Here is a 21,376-nt window from a genome sequence, read left to right on the forward strand (position 1 = left end):
ACCCGTCATGTGGACGGTGGTCACCCCGCACCCGTCATGTGGACGGTGGTCACCCTGCACCCGTCATGTGGACGGTGGTCACCCTGCACCCGTCATGTGGACGGTGGTCACCCTGCACCCGTCATGTGGACGGTGGTCACCCTGCACCCGTCATGTGGACGGTGGTCACCCTGCACCCGTCATGTGGACGGTGGTCACCCTGCACCCGTCATGTGGACGGTGGTCACCCTGCACCCGTCATGTGGACGGTGGTCACCCTGCACCCGTCATGTGGACGGTGGTCACCCTGCACCCGTCATGTGGACGGTGGTCACCCTGCACCCGTCATGTGGACGGTGGTCACCCTGCACCCGTCATGTGGACGGTGGTCACCCTGCACCCGTCATGTGGACGGTGGTCACCCTGCACCCGTCATGTGGACGGTGGTCACCCTGCACCCGTCATGTGGACGGTGGTCACCCTGCACCCGTCATGTGGACGGTGGTCACCCTGCACCCGTCATGTGGACGGTGGTCACCCTGCACCCGTCATGTGGACGGTGGTCACCCTGCACCCGTCATGTGGACGGTGGTCACTCCACGCCCGTCATGTGGACGGTGGTCACCCTGCACCCGTCATGTGGACGGTGGTCACTCCACGCTCGTCATGTGGACGGTGGTCACCCTGCACCCGTCATGTGGACGGTGGTCACCCCGCACCCGTCATGTGGACGGTGGTCACCCCGCACCCGTCATGTGGACGGTGGTCACCCCGCACCCGTCATGTGGACGGTGGTCACCCCGTACCCGTCATGTGGACGGTGGTCACCCTGCACCCGTCATGTGGACGGTGGTCACCCTGCACCCGTCATGTGGACGGTGGTCACCCTGCACCCGTCATGTGGACGGTGGTCACCCTGCACCCGTCATGTGGACGGTGGTCACCCTGCACCCGTCATGTGGACGGTGGTCACCCTGCACCCGTCATGTGGACGGTGGTCACCCTGCACCCGTCATGTGGACGGTGGTCACCCTGCACCCGTCATGTGGACGGTGGTCACCCTGCACCCGTCATGTGGACGGTGGTCACCCACGCCCGTCATGTGGACGGTGGTCACCCTGCACCCGTCATGTGGACGGTGGTCACCCCACACCCGTCATGTGGACGGTGGTCACCCTGCACCCGTCATGTGGACGGTGGTCACCCTGCACCCGTCATGTGGACGGTGGTCACCCTGCACCCGTCATGTGGACGGTGGTCACCCTGCACCCGTCATGTGGACGGTGGTCACCCTGCACCCGTCATGTGGACGGTGGTCACCCTGCACCCGTCATGTGGACGGTGGTCACCCTGCACCCGTCATGTGGACGGTGGTCACCCTGCACCCGTCATGTGGACGGTGGTCACCCTGCACCCGTCATGTGGACGGTGGTCACCCTGCACCCGTCATGTGGACGGTGGTCACCCTGCACCCGTCATGTGGACGGTGGTCACTCCACGCCCGTCATGTGGACGGTGGTCACCCTGCACCCGTCATGTGGACGGTGGTCACCCTGCACCCGTCATGTGGACGGTGGTCACCCTGCACCCGTCATGTGGACGGTGGTCACCCTGCACCCGTCATGTGGACGGTGGTCACCCTGCACCCGTCATGTGGACGGTGGTCACCCTGCACCCGTCATGTGGACGGTGGTCACCCTGCACCCGTCATGTGGACGGTGGTCACCCTGCACCCGTCATGTGGACGGTGGTCACCCTGCACCCGTCATGTGGACGGTGGTCACCCCGCACCCGTCATGTGGACGGTGGTCACTCCACGCCCGTCATGTGGACGGTGGTCACCCTGCACCCGTCATGTGGACGGTGGTCACCCTGCACCCGTCATGTGGACGGTGGTCACCCTGCACCCGTCATGTGGACGGTGGTCACCCTGCACCCGTCATGTGGACGGTGGTCACCCTGCACCCGTCATGTGGACGGTGGTCACCCTGCACCCGTCATGTGGACGGTGGTCACCCTGCACCCGTCATGTGGACGGTGGTCACCCTGCACCCGTCATGTGGACGGTGGTCACTCCACGCCCGTCATGTGGACGGTGGTCACTCCACGCCCGTCATGTGGACGGTGGTCACCCCACGCCCGTCATGTGGACGGTGGTCACTCCACGCCCGTCATGTGTTCGGTGGTCACCCCACACCCGTCATGTGGACGGTGGTCACTCCACGCCCGTCATGTGGACGGTGGTCACCCCACACCCGTCATGTGGACGGTGGTCACTCCACGCTCGTCATGTGGACGGTGGTCACCCCACACCCGTCATGTGGACGGTGGTCACTCCACGCCCGTCATGTGGACGGTGGTCACTCCACGCGCGTCATGTGGACGGTGGTCACCCCACACCCGTCATGTGGACGGTGGTCACTCCACGCTCGTCATGTGGACGGTGGTCACCCCACACCCGTCATGTGGACGGTGGTCACTCCACGCCCGTCATGTGGACGGTGGTCACTCCACGCTCGTCATGTGGACGGTGGTCACCCCACACCCGTCATGTGGACGGTGGTCACTCCACGCTCGTCATGTGGACGGTGGTCACCCCACACCCGTCATGTGGACGGTGGTCACTCCACGCTCGTCATGTGGACGGTGGTCACCCCACACCCGTCATGTGGACGGTGGTCACCCCACACCCGTCATGTGGACGGTGGTCACTCCACGCCCGTCATGTGGACGGTGGTCACTCCACGCCCGTCATGTGGACGGTGGTCACTCCACGCCCGTCATGTGGACGGTGGTCACCCCACGCCCGTCATGTGGACGGTGGTCACTCCACGCCCGTCATGTGGACGGTGGTCACCCCACACCCGTCATGTGGACGGTGGTCACTCCACGCCCGTCATGTGGACGGTGGTCACCCCACACCCGTCATGTGGACGGTGGTCACTCCACGCTCGTCATGTGGACGGTGGTCACCCCACACCCGTCATGTGGACGGTGGTCACTCCACGCCCGTCATGTGGACGGTGGTCACTCCAGGCTCGTCATGTGGACGGTGGTCACCCCACACCCGTCATGTGGACGGTGGTCACTCCACGCTCGTCATGTGGACGGTGGTCACCCCACACCCGTCATGTGGACGGTGGTCACTCCACGCTCGTCATGTGGACGGTGGTCACCCCACACCCGTCATGTGGACGGTGGTCACCCCACACCCGTCATGTGGACGGTGGTCACTCCACGCCCGTCATGTGGACGGTGGTCACTCCACGCTCGTCATGTGGACGGTGGTCACCCCACACCCGTCATGTGGACGGTGGTCACCCCACACCCGTCATGTGGACGGTGGTCACTCCACGCTCGTCATGTGGACGGTGGTCACCCCACACCCGTCATGTGGACGGTGGTCACACCACGCCCGTCATGTGGACGGTGGTCACCCAACGCCCGTCATGTTGACGGTGGTCACCCCACGCCCGTCATGTGGACGGTGGTCACTCCACGCCCGTCATGTGGACGGTGGTCACCCCACGCCCGTCATGTGGACGATGGTCACTCCACGCCCGTCATGTGGACGGTGGTCACCCCACGCCCGTCATGTGGACGGTGGTCACCCCACGCCCGTCATGTAGACGGTGGTCACCCCACGCCCGTCATGTGGACGGTGGTCACTCCACACCCGTCATGTGGACGGTGGTCACTCCACGCCCGTCATGTGGACGGTGGTCACCCCACGCCCGTCATGTGGACGGTGGTCACCCCGCACCCGTCATGTGGACGGTGGTCACTCCACACCCGTCATGTGGACGGTGGTCACTCCACGCCCGTCATGTGGACGGTGGTCACCCCACGCCCGTCATGTGGACGATGGTCACCCCACGCCCGTCATGTGGATGGTGGTCACCCCACGCCCGTCATGTGGACGGTGGTCACTCCACACCCGTCATGTGGACGGTGGTCACTCCACGCCCGTCATGTGGACGGTGGTCACCCCGCACCCGTCATGTGGACGGTGGTCACTCCACGCCCGTCATGTGGACGGTGCTCACCCCACGCCCGTCATGTGGACGGTGGTCACCCCGCACCCGTCATGTGGACGGTGGTCACTCCACGCCCGTCATGTGGACGGTGGTCACTCCACGCCCGTCAGGTGGACGGTGGTCACCCCGCACCCGTCATGTGGACGGTGGTCTCTCCACGCCCGTCATGTGGACGGTGGTCACCCCGCACCCGTCATGTGGACGGTGGTCACCCCGCACCCGTCATGTGGACGGTGGTCACTCCACACCCGTCATGTGGACGGTGGTCACTCCACGCCCGTCATGTGGACGGTGGTCATCCCGCACCCGTCATGTGGACGGTGGTCACCCCGCACCCGTCATGTGGACGGTGGTCACCCCGCACCCGTCATGTGGACGGTGGTCACCCCGCACCCGTCATGTGGATGGTGGTCACCCCGCACCCGTCATGTGGACGGTAGTCACCCCGCACCAGTCATGTGGACGGTGGTCGCCCCGCACCCGTCATGTGGACGGTGGTCACCCCGCACCCGTCATGTGGACGGTGGTCACCCCGCACCCGTCATGTGGACGGTGGTCACCCCACACCCGTCATGTGGACGGTGGTCACTCCACGCCCGTCATGTGGACGGTGGTCACTCCACGCTCGTCATGTGGACGGTGGTCACCCCACACCCGTCATGTGGACGGTGGTCACCCCACACCCGTCATGTGGACGGTGGTCACTCCACGCCCGTCATGTGGACGGTGGTCACCCCACACCCGTCATGTGGACGGTGGTCACACCACGCCCGTCATGTGGACGGTGGTCACCCAACGCCCGTCATGTTGACGGTGGTCACCCCACGCCCGTCATGTGGACGGTGGTCACTCCACGCCCGTCATGTGGACGGTGGTCACCCCACGCCCGTCATGTGGACGATGGTCACTCCACGCCCGTCATGTGGACGGTGGTCACCCCACGCCCGTCATGTGGACGGTGGTCACCCCACGCCCGTCATGTAGACGGTGGTCACCCCACGCCCGTCATGTGGACGGTGGTCACTCCACACCCGTCATGTGGACGGTGGTCACTCCACGCCCGTCATGTGGACGGTGGTCACCCCACGCCCGTCATGTGGACGGTGGTCACCCCGCTCCCGTCATGTGGACGGTGGTCACTCCACTCCCGTCATGTGGACGGTGGTCACTCCACGCCCGTCATGTGGACGGTGGTCACCCCACGCCCGTCATGTGGACGATGGTCACCCCACGCCCGTCATGTGGATGGTGGTCACCCCACGCCCGTCATGTGGACGGTGGTCACTCCACACCCGTCATGTGGACGGTGGTCACTCCACGCCCGTCATGTGGACGGTGGTCACCCCGCACCCGTCATGTGGACGGTGGTCACTCCACGCCCGTCATGTGGACGGTGCTCACCCCACGCCCGTCATGTGGACGGTGGTCACCCCGCACCCGTCATGTGGACGGTGGTCACTCCACGCCCGTCATGTGGACGGTGGTCACTCCACGCCCGTCATGTGGACGGTGGTCACCCCGCACCCGTCATGTGGACGGTGGTCACTCCACGCCCGTCATGTGGACGGTGGTCACCCCGCACCCGTCATGTGGACGGTGGTCACCCCGCACCCGTCATGTGGACGGTGGTCACTCCACACTCGTCATGTGGACGGTGGTCACTCCACGCCCGTCATGTGGACGGTGGTCACCCCGCACCCGTCATGTGGACGGTGGTCACCCCGCACCCGTCATGTGGACGGTGGTCACCCCGCACCCGTCATGTGGACGGTGGTCACCCCGCACCCGTCATGTGGATGGTGGTCACCCCGCACCCGTCATGTGGACGGTAGTCACCCCGCACCAGTCATGTGGACGGTGGTCGCCCCGCACCCGTCATGTGGACGGTGGTCACCCCCCACCCGTCATGTGGACGGTGGTCACCCCGCACCCGTCATGTGGACGGTGGTCACCCTGCACCCGTCATGTGGACGGTGGTCACCCCACACCCGTCATATGGACGGTGGTCACCCCATACCCGTCATGTGGACGGTGGTCACCCCGCGCCCGTCATGTGGACGGTGGTCACCCCGTACCCGTCATGTGGATGGTCACCCCATACCCGTCATGTGGACGGTGGTCACCCCGCACCCGTCATGTGGACGGTGGTCACCCCGCACCCGTCATTTGGACGGTGGTCACCTCGCACCCGTCATGTGAACGGTGGTCACCCCACACCCGTCATGTGGACGGTGGTCACCCCATACCCGTCATGTGGACGGTGGTCACCCCGCACCCGTCATGTGGACGGTGGTCACCCCGCACCCGTCATGTGGACGGTGGTCACCCCGCACCCGTCATGTGAACGGTGGTCACCCCGCACCTGTCATGTGGGTGGTGGTCACCCCGCACCCGTCATGTGGACGGTGGTCACCCCATACCCGTCGTTTGGACGGTAGTCACTCCATTCCAGTCGTTTGGACGGTAGTCACTCCATTACAGTCGTGTGGACGGTAGTCACTCCATTCCAGTCGTGTGGACGGTAGTCACCCCATACCCGTCGTTTGGACGGTAGTCACTCCATTACAGTCATGTGGACGGTGGTCACCCCATACCCGTCGTTTGGACGGTAGTCACTCCATTCCAGTCGTGTGGACGGTAGTCACTCCACTACAGTCGTGTGGACGGTGGTCAGTCCTTTACATTCGTGTGGACGGTAGTCACTCCATTACAATCGTGTGGACGGTAGTCACTCCATTACAGTCGTGTGGACGGTAGTCACTCCATTACATTCGTGTGGACGGTAGTCACTCCATTACAGTCGTGTGGACGGTAGTCACTCCATTACAGTCGTGTGGACGGTAGTCACTCCATTACAGTCGTGTGGACGGTAGTCACTCCATTACATTCGTGTGGACGGTAGTCACTCCATTACAGTCGTGTGGACGGTAGTCACTCCATTACAGTCGTGTGGACGGTAGTCACTCCATTACAGTCGTGTGGACGGTAGTCACTCCATTACATTCGTGCGGACGGTAGTCACTCCATTACAGTCGTGTGGACGGTAGTCACTCCATTACAGTCGTGTGGACGGTAGTCACTCCATTACAGTCGTGTGGACGGTAGTCACTCCATTACAGTCGTGTGGACGGTAGTCACTCCATTACAGTCGTGTGGACGGTAGTCACTCCATTCCAGTCGTGTGGACGGTAGTCACTCCATTACAGTCGTGTGGACGGTAGTCACTCCATTACAGTCGTGTGGACGGTAGTCACTCCATTCCAGTCGTGTGGACGGTAGTCACTCCATTACAGTCGTGTGGACGGTAGTCACTCCATTACAGTCGTGTGGACGGTAGTCACTCCATTACAGTCGTGTGGACGGTAGTCACTCCATTACAGTCGTGTGGACGGTAGTCAGTCCATTACAGTCGTGTGGACGGTAGTCACTCCATTACAGTCGTGTGGACGGTAGTCAGTCCATTACAGTCGTGTGGACGGTAGTCACTCCATTACAGTCGTGTGGACGGTAGTCACTCCATTACAGTCGTGTGGACGGTAGTCACTCCATTACAGTCGTGTGGACGGTAGTCAGTCCATTACAGTCGTGTGGACGGTGGTCAGTCCATTACAGTCGTGTGGACGGTGGTCAGTCCATTACAGTCGTGTGGACGGTGGTCACTCCATTACAGTCGTGTGGACGGTAGTCAGTCCATTACAGTCGTGTGGACGGTAGTCAGTCCATTACAGTCGTGTGGACGGTGGTCAGTCCATTACAGTCGTGTGGACGGTAGTCACTCCATTACAGTCGTGTGGACGGTAGTCAGTCCATTACAGTCGTGTGGACGGTGGTCAGTCCATTACAGTCGTGTGGACGGTAGTCACTCCATTACAGTCGTGTGGACGGTAGTCACTCCATTACAGTCGTGTGGACGGTGGTCAGTCCATTACAGTCGTGTGGACGGTGGTCACTCCATTACAGTCGTGTGGACGGTAGTCACTCCATTACAGTCGTGTGGACGGTAGTCACTCCATTACAGTCGTGTGGACGGTAGTCACTCCATTACATTCGTGTGGACGGTAGTCACTCCATTACAGTCGTGTGGACGGTAGTCACTCCATTACAGTCGTGTGGACGGTAGTCACTCCATTACAGTCGTGTGGACGGTAGTCACTCCATTACATTCGTGCGGACGGTAGTCACTCCATTACAGTCGTGTGGACGGTAGTCACTCCATTCCAGTCGTGTGGACGGTAGTCACTCCATTACAGTCGTGTGGACGGTGGTCAGTGCATTACATTCGTGTGGACGGTAGTCACTCCATTACAGTCGTGTGGACGGTAGTCACTCCATTACAGTCGTGTGGACGGTAGTCACTCCATTACAGTCGTGTGGACGGTAGTCACTCCATTACAGTCGTGTGGACGGTAGTCACTCCATTACAGTCGTGTGGACGGTGGTCAGTCCATTACAGTCGTGTGGACGGTAGTCACTCCATTACAGTCGTGTGGACGGTAGTCACTCCATTACATTCGTGTGGACGGTAGTCACTCCATTACAGTCGTGTGGACGGTAGTCACTCCATTACAGTCGTGTGGACGGTAGTCAGTCCATTACAGTCGTGTGGACGGTAGTCAGTCCATTACAGTCGTGTGGACGGTGGTCAGTCCATTACAGTCGTGTGGACGGTGGTCAGTCCATTACAGTCGTGTGGACGGTGTTCACTCCATTACAGTCGTGTGGACGGTAGTCAGTCTATTACAGTCGTGTGGACGGTAGTCAGTCCATTACAGTCGTGTGGACGGTGGTCAGTCCATTACAGTCGTGTGGACGGTCGTCACTCCATTACAGTCGTGTGGACGGTAGTCAGTCCATTACAGTCGTGTGGACGGTGGTCAGTCCATTACAGTCGTGTGGACGGTGGTCACTCCATTACAGTCGTGTGGACGGTAGTCAGTCCATTACAGTCGTGTGGACGGTAGTCACTCCATTACAGTCGTGTGGACGGTAGTCACTCCATTACAGTCGTGTGGACGGTAGTCACTCCATTACAGTCGTGTGGACGGTAGTCACTCCATTACAGTCGTGTGGACGGTGGTCAGTCCATTACAGTCGTGTGGACGGTAGTCACTCCATTACAGTCGTGTGGACGGTAGTCAGTCCATTACATTCGTGTGGACGGTAGTCACTCCATTACAGTCGTGTGGACGGTAGTCACTCCATTACAGTCGTGTGGACGGTAGTCACTCCATTACAGTCGTGTGGACGGTAGTCAGTCCATTACAGTCGTGTGGACGGTGGTCAGTCCATTACAGTCGTGTGGACGGTGGTCACTCCATTACAGTCGTGTGGACGGTAGTCAGTCCATTACAGTCGTGTGGACGGTAGTCAGTCCATTACAGTCGTGTGGACGGTGGTCAGTCCATTACAGTCGTGTGGACGGTAGTCACTCCATTACAGTCGTGTGGACGGTAGTCAGTCCATTACAGTCGTGTGGACGGTGGTCAGTCCATTACAGTCGTGTGGACGGTGGTCACTCCATTACAGTCGTGTGGACGGTAGTCAGTCCATTACAGTCGTGTGGACGGTAGTCAGTCCATTACAGTCGTGTGGACGGTAGTCAGTCCATTACAGTCGTGTGGACGGTAGTCACTCCATTACAGTCGTGTGGACGGTAGTCACTCCATTACAGTCGTGTGGACGGTAGTCACTCCATTACAGTCGTGTGGACGGTAGTCACTCCATTACAGTCGTGTGGACGGTAGTCACTCCATTACAGTCGTGTGGACGGTGGTCACTCCATTACAGTCGTGTGGACGGTAGTCACTCCATTACAGTCGTGTGGACGGTAGTCAGAATATTACAGAAGCACAAAATATAAATTAAGGTTCAGGGACTAGGCTCCATTTTGTTACTCAAGCAAGTTTCAGTTTAATAAACTATTTACAAGGCTTGATTTAGAAGCAATACCAAAGAGTTATTTACGCAGTCACGAATTCAGCCACATAAATTTACAACAGTGTAGCTTACGTTTAGCATTGGTTTACTAACAGTAGGCGAGGATAAGTTTTTCCCTCAAAATTGCGGCACTGTAACATGCCGCCGCAGATAAAATACTTTGACACTTGCTAACATTTGTGAATGAGCGTTTTGTAAAATCAGGATTTTTTTTTTTTGTATTCGTGCATATAATGACACAGGGTGTGACAAGAATTTCATTGGCAAAGTTTACATTCAGTTAGACCTACAACAGTTGGTGGTGGAAACTCGAAGAGGTACTTGTCACCCAGTCGAAGCCAGGCAGTAGTGACATCCAAGAGTAGTGATGTTGGAAGAGCCATGTACCATAATATTAATTTTTAAAAGAAACACTTGTCCTATTAACTGACCAGTCATATCTAACCTAACCTTGGAAGAGTCATAGCTTCTGCTTCATCATGATGATAGATGAACTGATTGGCGCCAATCTCTCTATCTCGTGTCAGTGAAGTTCTTTTTTCACCTCATTATTGTTCTCAAAGTTACTATTGGCCAAATCGTAGTTGTAATCTACCCCTCCTTGAAGACATACATCTCTACCAGTTCATCAGTCTCCAGTCAAATATATGTAGGCCAGTGCTAGAAGGAATCTATAAAAGGTGTAATTCTTGGAACGCATTATTATTATTATTATTATTATTATTATTATTATTATTATTATTATTATTATTATTATTATTATTATTGTAATACTGTTGTTATTATTATTATTGTATTGTATTATTATTGTTTTTATCATTATTATTAGTATTTATATTATTATGAAGGAGCGTTATACCCTTAGGAGCCGTAGAGTGCCTGGAGGAATGAGAGATAATCCCATAATGTTAATCCCAGTCAACTTTTAACTGAAAGCAACTGACTTTACTACACAGCAACAGAAACCAGTACTGGCCTCAGCAATGCCAGAAATATTACAATTTTGAATTACAATATTAGATTTCCAAGTAAACACTATGATGACCTCCTGTCACTCCTAGATTCATTAAAGACTAACTTCTCCTGTATTGTTCTTACTGAAACCTGGCTTAAGCAAGACACAACAGACATCTACACACTACCAGGATACACAGCAACCCACAACTGTAGGCCAGAACAAATTGTGGAAGCTATTGTCATCTATTATTCTACTGAACTATCATGTAGCAACATCATATCTTTCAGTGATGAATATGGTGAATATATATTCGCAAACTTCTCTGTAAAAAATATAAAAAAAAAAACCTATAGTAATCTAAAAGCACTGATTACAGATACACAAATAAATAAGCACCACCTACTACTAGCAGGAGACTTCAACATCAACCTTGGCCTAACAGATGACCAACCTGTAACAAACTTCATTAACAATATGAACAATACACTACTCATACCAACAATTACAAAACCAACAAGACTAACTGAGACGAGTGCAGCCATAACTGACCGCATATGGACATACATACTAGCCTCCCTGAAAGCGGGGATAATCACAGACAACACTACTGACTACTACCCAACTTTCCTCCTTACAAATATTTGTAAGCGACCATCGGAATATAATAAGTTCACCTTTCGACTCCATGATGAGGCCTCAATAAGTAACTTCACTGCAGAACTAAGCTCAGTTGACTAGCCTACAGAATTTTCCATTGTCGTTGGTATCGATGAATGGGTAGAGATATTTCTAAACAAAATTCATAAACTATATAACAAACATTGTCACATGAAAACTAAACAGATCACCAATAAAAGACTAAGTTACCCATGGCTTACTAACAGCATCCTAAGATCCATCAGTAAGAAGCATCAGTATGAGAAACAATACAAAAGGGGCTTAACCCTTTGAAGGGTTAACTAAAGAATTTATCAAACATTATGCGTCTATCCTCACCAAATTAATCAGAAAGTCCAAGCAACTATACTATTCTAACAGATTTACCGAAACGAGAGGAGATATAACAATGACCTGGAAGACACTCTCAGATCCTGGGCAGCACAAACCGAACATAACTAGTAATCATGTACTAACTAAATCAAACGAACCGAAACGCCGGCCTACTGATACAGCTAGCAAGCTGAATGACTTCTCAACTATAGGATAAAATTTCGCCCGTAAAATTCTAATTACCAATGCCCGAGCTAATGATTTTCTAGATGGAAACTTTCCAACATCCCTCTATCTTACACCAACAGAGCCTACTGAGGTTACCATGAATTATCAACACTAAAAAACAAATCAGGAAATGTAACCCAAATACCAAAACCACTGTAGAAACGAGCGGCTCAAATCCTTTCACCCACTTTCCCGGCATCATTCAAAATAGCAAGGATTACACCAATACACAAAGGTGACGACCCAACATATGTAAACAATTATAGGCCTGGAGTTTACCTGGAGTTTACCTGGAGAGAGTTCCGGGGGTCAACGCCCCCGCGGCCCGGTCTGTGACCAGGCCTCCTGGTGGATCAGAGCCTGATCAACCAGGCTGTTGCTGCTGGCTGCACGCAAACCAACGTACGAGCCACAGCCCGGCTGGTCAGGAACCGACTTTAGGTGCTTGTCCAGTGCCAGCTTGAAGACTGTCAGGGGTCTGTTGGTAATCCCCCTTATGTATGCTGGGAGGCAGTTGAACAGTCTCGGGCCCCTGACACTTATTGTATGGTCTCTTAACGTGCTAGTGACACCCCTGCTTTTCATTGGGGGGATGTTGCATCGTCTGCCAAGTCTTGCTTTCGTAGTGAGTGATTTTCGTGTGCAAGTTCGGTACTAGTCCCTCTAGGATTTTCCAGGTGTATATAATCATGTATCTATCCCGCCTGCGTTCCAGGGAATACAGTTTTAGGAACCTCAAGCGCTCCCAGTAATTGAGGTGTTTTATCTCCGTTATGCGCGCCGTGAAGGTTCTCTGTACATTTTCTAGGTCAGCAATTTCACCTGCCTTGAAAGGTGCTGTTAGTGTGCAGCAATATTCCAGCCTAGATAGAACAAGTGACCTGAAGAGTGTCATCATGGGCTTGGCCTCCCTAGTTTTGAAGGTTCTCATTATCCATCCTGTCATTTTTCTAGCAGATGCGATTGATACAATGTTATGGTCCTTGAAGGTGAGATCCTCCGACATGATCACTCCCAGGTCTTTGACGTTGGTGTTTCGCTCTATTTTGTGGCCAGAATTTGTTTTGTACTCTGATGAAGATTTAATTTCCTCGTGTTTACCATATCTGAGTAATTGAAATTTCTCATCGTTGAACTTCATATTGTTTTCTGCAGCCCACTGAAAGATTCGGTTGATGTCCGCCTGGAGCCTTGCAGTGTCTGCAATGGAAGACACTGTCATGCAGATTCGGGTGTCATCTGCAAAGGAAGACACGGTGCTCTGGCTGACATCCTTGTCTATGTCGGATATGAGGATGAGGAACAAGATGGGAGCGAGTACTGTGCCTTGTGGAACAGAGCTTTTCACCGTAGCTGCCTCGGACTTTACTCTGTTGACGACTATTCTCTGTGTTCTGTTAGTGAGGAAATTATAGATCCATCGACCGACTTTTCCTGTTATTCCTTTAGCACGCATTTTGTGCGCTATTACGCCATGGTCACACTTGTCGAAGGCTTTTGCAAAGTCTGTATATATTACATCTGCATTCTTTTTATCTTCTAGTGCATTTAGGACCTTGTCGTAGTGATCCAATAGTTGAGACAGACAGGAGCGACCTGTTCTAAACCCATGTTGCCCTGGGTTGTGTAACTGATGGGTTTCTAGATGGGTGGTGATCTTGCTTCTTAGGACCCTTTCAAAGATTTTTATGATATGGGATGTTAGTGCTATTGGTCTGTAGTTCTTTGCTGTTGCTTTACTGCCCCCTTTGTGGAGTGGGGCTATGTCTGGTAGGTAAGACACATAGGCAACAGTTAGGCAACTTTATTCCGAAACGTTTCGCCTACACAGTAGGCTTCTTCAGTCGAATACAGAAAGTAGGCAGGAACAGTAGAGATGTGAAGACGATGTAATCAGTCCATCACCCTTGAAGTCGTAGAATTTGAGGTTGTCAGTCCCTCGGCCTGGAGAAGTTCAGTTCCATAGTCAGGAACTATCTGAAGATCAAGCGACAGTGCGGAGACTTAAATACTGTCGGAAGGAGAGGTGCAGAGTAGTAGTAGTAGTAGTAGTGAGAGTGTAGCCACTGAGAGGTCAGGTCCCTCTCAGATCCAACAATTCTCACTTGAAAGGGTTGTCTAAGGCGTTTTCTGTACCAAGAGGCCATGTGTTGCAGTGTCTTGGTACAGAAAACGCCTTAGACAACCCTTTCAAGTGAGAACTGTTGGATCTAAGAGGGACCTGACCTCTCAGTGGCTACACTCTCACTACTACTACTACTACTCTGCACCTCTCCTTCCGACAGTATTTAAGTCTGATAAATTAGACACATGTGCAACTCTTGGGTATCTTTATCGAGGAAACGTTTCGCCACACAGTGGCTTCATCAGTCCATACGTAGAAGAAACTTGAAGAACAGGAGGAGAATGAGGTAATCAGTCCCTCAACCTTTAGTCGATGTGTTCAGTCCATCAATCTTGAGTAGAACTTTGAGTATTCTACTCAAGATTGATGGACTGAACACATCGACTAAAGGTTGAGGGACTGATTACCTCATTCTCCTCCTGTTCTTCAAGTTTCTTCTACGTATGGACTGATGAAGCCACTGTGTGGCGAAACGTTTCCTCGATAAAGATACCCAAGAGTTGCACATGTGTCTAATTTATCAACATGTCGGTTCTCTGAACCATCCATCTACAAAGTATTTATTAAAGTCTCCGCACTGTCGCTTGATCTTCAGATAGTTCCTGACTATGGAACTGAACTTCTCCAGGCCGAGGAACTGACAACCTCAAATTCTACGACTTCAAGGGTGATGGACTGATTACATCGTCTTCACATCTCTACTCAGTGGTGACCTGTACTTAACTCAGTGGTGACCTGTACTTAACTCAGTGGTGACCTGTACTTAACTCAGTGGTGACCTGTACTTAACTCAGTGGTGACCTGTACTTAACTCAGTGGTGACCTGTACTTAACTCAGTGGTGACCTGTACTTAACTCAGTGGTGACCTGTACTTAACTCAGTGGTGACCTGTACTTAACTCTGTGAAGAAGTGTCTTGTTTGCTCCCGTGGACTGAACCAAGATGCCCTCCATCGAGCAACTTTACCAGCAACTTAAGGAAGAATTGAGGGCAGCGAAGATGGAGATACGGCGATTGACCGAGGAAAACAAGAGGATTCGTAGTAGTCCTCCTGTTTCGAGTCCTCAGGTCAAGAAGGGATCGTGGTCAGTGGCTGGACAGCAGGGGACGACGAAGTTGACGATCAAGAAGACGAATGGAAAGCCAGAAACGATGAAGAAGAAAGAGACTGCTGTGGAAACTCCCGTGGAAACCTCCAACGCATTCTCGGTGCTACCCGACGAATGTGAGTCTACTACTGGGATCGTCACGACGAACGACAACAAGGAAGGTAAGAATATTGTTGTTGTTGGGGATAGCCAGGTTAGATACATGGATAGGGCATTCTGCTTGAAGGACAGGAGTAGGAGACAAAGGGTATGCTTTCCTGGGGCTGGGATGGAGGACATTGTTAGCCGGCTTGACAACATCATGAACGGTAATGGGATCAATCCTATTATTTGCCTCAGTGCTGGAGGCAATGATGTAGGCAAGCGTAGAAGTGAGGATTTAGTTAGAAAGTTCAGGACAGCTATAGACATGATTAGGAACAAGGGGGGGCGCCCTGTTATATGTGGCATTTTGCCAAGAAGAGGTGTTGGTAATGAATGGTTGTCCAGAGCAATTGGTATTAATTGTTGGCTGGATAAACACTGTAAGGATAATGCAGTACCATTCATTGACAACTGGGACAACTTCTATGGCCGAAATGACATGTATGCCAGGGATGGGGTTCACTTATCCAGGGCAGGTGTGGGTTTTCTTGCTAACTCAGTTGAGGGGGTTGTTAAGACTTTAAACTAGGATTAGTTAGAGGTATGGGTTTAGAAATGATTAATAATGAGTATGGATATATTGACTTATGCTCTGATATTAAGAATCTTAATAGTAACTGTCATGGAGTAACTCTGGGTAATGATAATTTCAGAAATTGTGTAAAAACAAAGATGAATAGGAAAAATGTGCAGAAGAAAAAACATATGATGGTATTTTATGCTAACAGTCGAAGTGCAAGAAATAAAATTAATGAACTACGTTTGGTAGCATGTGCTGGGAACTTTGATATCATTGCATTAACTGAAACGTGGTATGATTTAAAGAGTCGGGATATGACTGCTGAGTGTAATATTCAGGGATTTAAGTTATTCAATGTGGATAGATGTAATGGGAAGGGGGGAGGAGTTGCATTGTATGTTCGAGAAAATATTAATTGTTGCATAAAAACAGGTATAAAAATAGATGGAGCAGTAACAGAGTCTGTTTGGGTAGAGTTCGTGGAGGGTCAAGAAAAACTAATTCTAGGTGTAATATACCGACCTCCAGGCTTGGATCACGATAGAGGGAGACTTCTTTGGGACGAAATTGTTAGGGCTTCTGGACACAGTAACGTAGTCATAGTAGGGGACTTTAACTTTAGCCAAATTGACTGGAATTCTTTGACGGGTAATCTAGAGTCCAGTGACTTCATGGAAACAGTTCAGGACTGTTTTCTGAAACAGAGTGTAACTGAACCTACCAGGGGTAATAATTTGCTAGACCTAGTCTTGTCAAATAAGGAAACACTCGTGAATAATCTGGAGATCACTGAAGAGCTTGGCGCAAGTGATCACAAATCCATCACCTTTAGCATTAATTGGGAATGCAAGAATAATGATAATACAGTAAAAATCCCTGATTTTCGTTCTGCCGATTATAATGGACTTAGGGAACATCTGTCTAATCTTGATTGGGGTTATCTAGCTAATGATTTTATTGACGATAATCATACTTATGAATATGAAGGGATCTGCTTTTATGATTGTTTTCTTAATAATGTACACAGTGCCCAGAGTATATACATTCCCCAGAGAGAAATTAGGTCTAATAATAACGATCCCAAATGGGTTAACAGGAGGCTAAAGCATCTATTAGGGGAGAAAAGGGGAATTTATAGGCGCATCAGAAGAGGAGAGGTTAACCTTACTGACCAATATGTTCAGCTTAAAAGAGAAGTAAAAAAGGCGATTAGAAAGGCTAAACGTGACTATGAAATTAGAGTTGCTAATGAATCAAAGACTAATCCAAAGGGGTTCTTTCAAGTGTATAGGACGAAGGTGAAGGAAAAAGTAGGACCTCTGAAATCTGGGAATGGACAGCTGACGGATAATGAACTGGAAATGTGTTCCTTATTTAATGACTATTTTTTGTCAGTTTTTACACAGGAAGATGTAAATGAGATTCCAGTAATTAACAATTATTTAGTTCCTGATGAATTTAAGTTAACTAATATTACTGTCACGAGGGACATGGTTATTAAACAGATAGACAAACTGAAACAAAATAAGTCCCCGGGACCCGATGAGTTGTTTTCAAGGGTACTTAAGGAATGCAAGATGGAGCTTAGTCAGCCATTAACGAGTGTATTCAATGCGTCCATCCTTACCAGTGTTGTGCCAGAGTTGTGGAAGATGGCTAATGTGGTTCCTATATTCAAATCAGGGGATAAGTCCACTCCTTCAAATTACCGTCCAATATATGCTTTACTGCCCCCTTTGTGGAGTGGGGCAACAAATTATATGTGAGCGAAACATCAAGAGACCTCCAAACACGTATTTCAGAACACCAATATGCAAGCAGGACTGACGATACAAGGAATGCCTGTGTACAACATCGCAATTCACACAACCATTTAATTAACTACAGAAACTCAAGACTTATAGCCACAGAAGACAACACTCAATACAGAAGAATCCTGGAATCATCGTTTATCTCTATAACCAACAATTTCAACCAGAACAATGGCTTCTATAACATAGCTGAACCACTCGCCAAGAAACTTCTTCATCGCTATCCCACATAAGAACATAGAACACTGCAGAAGGTCTACTCACAACTTGTCCAATATCCCCGCCTAGCTACCCAAGACTCTATAACCCCACCCGGTAGTTCATCAGATGCAGCATTCTCCACCTGACCTCAACATTCTGAACTATAAATACTCCCGTGCCTTCCAACCCCAGGTAGATCCGTGTGACTTGAAAAAGCCCACTGTGTGGGTGAAACGTTGTCAATAAAGGATCACATTATATTGCATTTGTGTTTATATTTCCATTGTGTCGGTATTTTATACCATTTATTTCCACCATATTGTATTACTTTTGTCACTACTACTACTACTACCACTAGTGAACATCGAAACGGTACCTCACTAGTATTGCACCTCACTCTGAGCCTTTATATACCCTCTGTGTCCAATACCAAGACACACCCTCGACATTGCAGAGCTCCTCGTACTAGCACGCACTGAGTGTATTATTGTGGGTGGAGATTTCAACGCACATCACCCTATTCTGCACTCTCACTCAGCAACCAATGCTGCTGGCAGACATATAGCAATGCTCCTACACGATATTCCAGAGGTAAAGTTGCTAAACAATGGAGACCCCACACACCTGTTGGGTGGCTGCCTCGACCTTACCTTCGGGTCAAGACAACTCGCAGCAGGAGCCACATGGGAAACTCATCCTCACCTTGTCAGTGACCACTTTGCAGTGATCACCACCTTCAACATCAACAGGCCTCCCACAGTTGTGCTGCCTCCTAGATGGGACGTAAAGAGGGCCAACTGGAAGGTGTTCCAGGATTATCTTCATAACTGGTGGTCCACATACTCTCTATCTGAAGACTGTGATACGGCTGAACAGGAGCTAATCACTGTTCTCATCCAGGCAGCAGAGTACGCAATTCCAAAGAAGTCCGCAGGACGCACTCACAAAAGAGACTGGTGGTTCTACAACGACGAGGTGCGGGAGCAGAACCACCGCATCAACTCTTTTAGGAAGCTATACAGGCGTAACCCTACGGCAGAGAACAGGAATACTCTGAGAGCCATTGTGCAGCATGCCCGCAGAATCTCTCTCAGAGTAAAAACTGAGAAATGGCTGGAGTGGTGCTCAACATTCGGGCATCACACCACCTTATCTGAGATATGGGGCAAGCTCAACATAGCAACTGGCAAGAGCAAGCCGAGGCCACCAGCACACCCGAACCCATCCCAGGAAGCAGAGAAACTAGTGGAGCTTTTCACTTCCAGGGGAGCCTCCACTCAGCTCCCACAGGACATCCGGAATGTACAGACGGATCTTCTGCCACAGCGCCAGCTAACGATACAAGCTGCATGTGAATCGGAAGATGTGACTGATGTAGACCTCACGGACTTGGAACTCCGACGTGCCATTAAGAGATAAGAGATAAGATTTCGTTCGGATTTTTAACCCCGGAGGGTTAGCCACCCAGGATAACCCAAGAAAGTCAGTGCGTCATCGAGGACTGTCTAACTTATTTCCATTGGGGTCCTTAATCTTGTCCCCCAGGATGCGACCCACACCAGTCGACTAACACCCAGGTACCTATTTGCTGCTAGGTGAACAGGACAATAGGTGTAAGGAAACGTGTCAAAATGTTTCCACCCGCCGGGAATCGAACCCGGGCCCTCCGTGTGTGAAGCGGGAGCTTTAGCCACCAGGCCACCGGGCCACAGGTGACACTGCCCCGGGCATCGATGGTGTGACGTACTCCATGATTGCACGGGCTGGGCAGAGTGGATGGGAGGCCATACTAGACGTCATTAACAAGTCGTGGAGGGCCAGGACACTCCCAGCAGCTTGGAAGAAAGCTACAATCGTACCAATTCCAAAGCCCAAGGACCCAGGCAGTATGAGACCCATATCGCTGACCAGCTGCTTAGCCAAGACTGCTGAGAGGATGGTGTTAAACCGCCTCCTATGGAAACTTGGACCCTCTCATCATCACATATTTGGCTTCACCAAAGGAGTGGGAACAGCAGAGTGCATAACCACTCTACTAAGCCAGATTGCTGATAGCAACAAAAAACCTAGTATCGTCGTTTACCTCGACCTTGAGAAGGCATTTGAGCTAGCCAGCCCCACAGCAATTCTGGCAATACTAGCTCGGAAGGGAATCAAAGGACGCCTCCTGGCCTGGATAGAGTCCTACCTTAGGGGCAGGCAGGCCTGTGTCAGCTTTCAGGGACACTACTCTTCCTTTAAAACCCTGGAAAATGGTACGCCACAAGGAGGTGTGCTCAGTCCTACCCTGTTTAACATCCTTATGCAGTGGTCCGGTGGCCTGGTGGCTAAAGCTCCCGCTTCACACACGGAGGGGCCGGGTTCGATTCCCGGCGGGTGGAAACATTTCGACACGTTTCTTTACACCTATTGTCCTGTTCACCTAGCAGCAAATAGGTACCTGGGTGTTAGTCGACTGGTTTGGGTCGCATCCTGGGGGACAAGATTAAGGACCCCAACGGAAATAAGTTAGACAGTCCTCGATGACGCACTGACTTTCTTGGGTTATCCTGGGTGGCTAACCCCCCGGGGTTAAAAATCCGAACGAAATCTTATCTTATCTTATCTTAACTTGTGAGCCTTCCCTTTCATAGTGGTACACAGCTCCTCAGCTATGCTGATGATCTTGCACTAGTAGTGAATGGGAAAGGCAATTTAGAACGACAGGCTCAGAGAGCTTTGGACCTAATTACGCAGTCTTGCAAGGAACTAGGCCTCAAGATCTCGGCCGAGAAATCTCTTGCAATGATGTTCAAGGGACCAGATCCTATGAATAGATTACGTATTCAGGATATAGAACTTGAGTGGACAGGCTCCTACCTGTACTTGGGAATCTACATTGATAAAAAGCTGACCTTTCAGAAACAGGCCGAGTATGTCAGGTCACGTGCTCTACTCAGACTCAACGCCATGAGAGCCATGACGAGGCACCGTGCAGGGGCAAGCAAAGATGCACTTCGCTTGTACTATATACAAGCTATTCGCTCGCTCATTGACTATGGTGCACCGGCTTTAGCTCATCTCTTCCCGCAGAGCAGGCAAAGGGTGGAGGTCGTACAAAACCAGGCGATAAGAACTATGCTTGGTGCCCCCATCTGGACCAACACAGTATGTCTCAGATCTGAGGCCCGGCTTCCTTCCTTGGCTGACAGAGTAAGATACATAAACGCCTGCAAAGTGGCCACGATTCTGCACCGGCAGCAAGGTACCCCACTAAGGAGACGGATATTAACAACCATGTCACAAGATCCCACACTCTTCACGGACTACTCCTGGATTCGTTCGTTTTGTGCTGCT

The 21,376-nt window shown here is 51.7% G+C and overlaps 2 protein-coding genes across 7 annotated transcripts in view; one reads left to right on the forward strand and one right to left on the reverse strand.

The window, feature by feature from the left end:
* Positions 1-21,376, reverse strand: part of LOC128693913 (vascular endothelial growth factor receptor kdr-like) — a 247,983-nt gene that overhangs the window by 219,158 nt on the left and 7,449 nt on the right. The window contains exon 1 of one of the 6 annotated variants that reach the window (XM_070090811.1): positions 18,743-19,127. The exons of the other annotated variants lie outside the window; for them this stretch is intronic. The gene's annotated coding sequence lies outside the window, so the exon portion shown is untranslated. Of the gene's footprint in view, positions 1-18,742; positions 19,128-21,376 lie in introns of those variants that run through there. 6 annotated transcript variants of the gene reach the window in all.
* Positions 1-21,376, forward strand: part of LOC128693830 (protein GPR107) — a 157,775-nt gene that overhangs the window by 33,829 nt on the left and 102,570 nt on the right. The gene's annotated exons all lie outside the window — the stretch shown is intronic.

This window comes from Cherax quadricarinatus, chromosome 33 (genome assembly GCF_038502225.1).
Source record: "Cherax quadricarinatus isolate ZL_2023a chromosome 33, ASM3850222v1, whole genome shotgun sequence".
NCBI lineage: Eukaryota > Metazoa > Arthropoda > Malacostraca > Decapoda > Parastacidae > Cherax > Cherax quadricarinatus.